This window comes from Bison bison, unplaced genomic scaffold (assembly GCF_000754665.1).
Source record: "Bison bison bison isolate TAMUID 2011002044 unplaced genomic scaffold, Bison_UMD1.0 scf7180017864302, whole genome shotgun sequence".
NCBI lineage: Eukaryota > Metazoa > Chordata > Mammalia > Artiodactyla > Bovidae > Bison > Bison bison.
The window spans coordinates 3,043,144-3,043,770 of NW_011494874.1; the positions used below are offsets into that span (position 1 = coordinate 3,043,144).

At 58.5% G+C, this 627-nt stretch overlaps 1 protein-coding gene across 1 annotated transcript in view; it reads right to left on the reverse strand.

Annotated features, from left to right (window-relative positions):
• Positions 1-627, reverse strand: part of DLK1 (delta-like 1 homolog (Drosophila)) — an 8,544-nt gene that overhangs the window by 6,904 nt on the left and 1,013 nt on the right. The gene's annotated exons all lie outside the window — the stretch shown is intronic.

Genomic DNA, 627 nt, shown 5'->3' on the forward strand with positions numbered 1-627 from the left:
ATGGGGAGACATCGAACCAAAAGAGCTTGACCCCGGGGGACTGGGCCAAACCCTCAATTTTACAAAGTGAGCTAAAGGTGGGGCGGGGGACAGATTTTTGAGGTATTCAGCTCGGGAAAGCTCAGACAGGTCCACCTGGAAGGCTCATAGGTAAGGCGTCTGAGTTTTCCAAAGGTTAATCCCAGCGAAGCCAGGCACCCAGGTCAAACTCCCCACCCCAGGCGCTTGGTATTAAAAAGACCAACAAGGGTTTTGCGGACAAGACTGCAATTCCGACACCCTTTAGAGATTCTAACACTTTAATAGGCACCTACTGTGTGCGTTTATTTTAACTCTCAGCAGCTTTTCAGACAGCCCCCCCATAAACACTGGCGCAGTGGGTGGGGAGGGCCCTGCGCGAAGGGGGTATGCTGCGTCACGGACAGATGGCCGCCGCAGACAGGAGTGTCGCAGCCCCTCACCTAGACCAGCGCCACGCGGGAGGGGCACGGCCTGCGCTCCCGGCTGGGACTCTGGGGCGACGACGGCAGTCACCCTCCATAGCCCCCACAGGCCTGCTCCCGAGCGCACACGCAGAGACCCCCCCAAAGTTGCACCCCAGAGCGTTTTCACAGAGGGCTCCCCAGC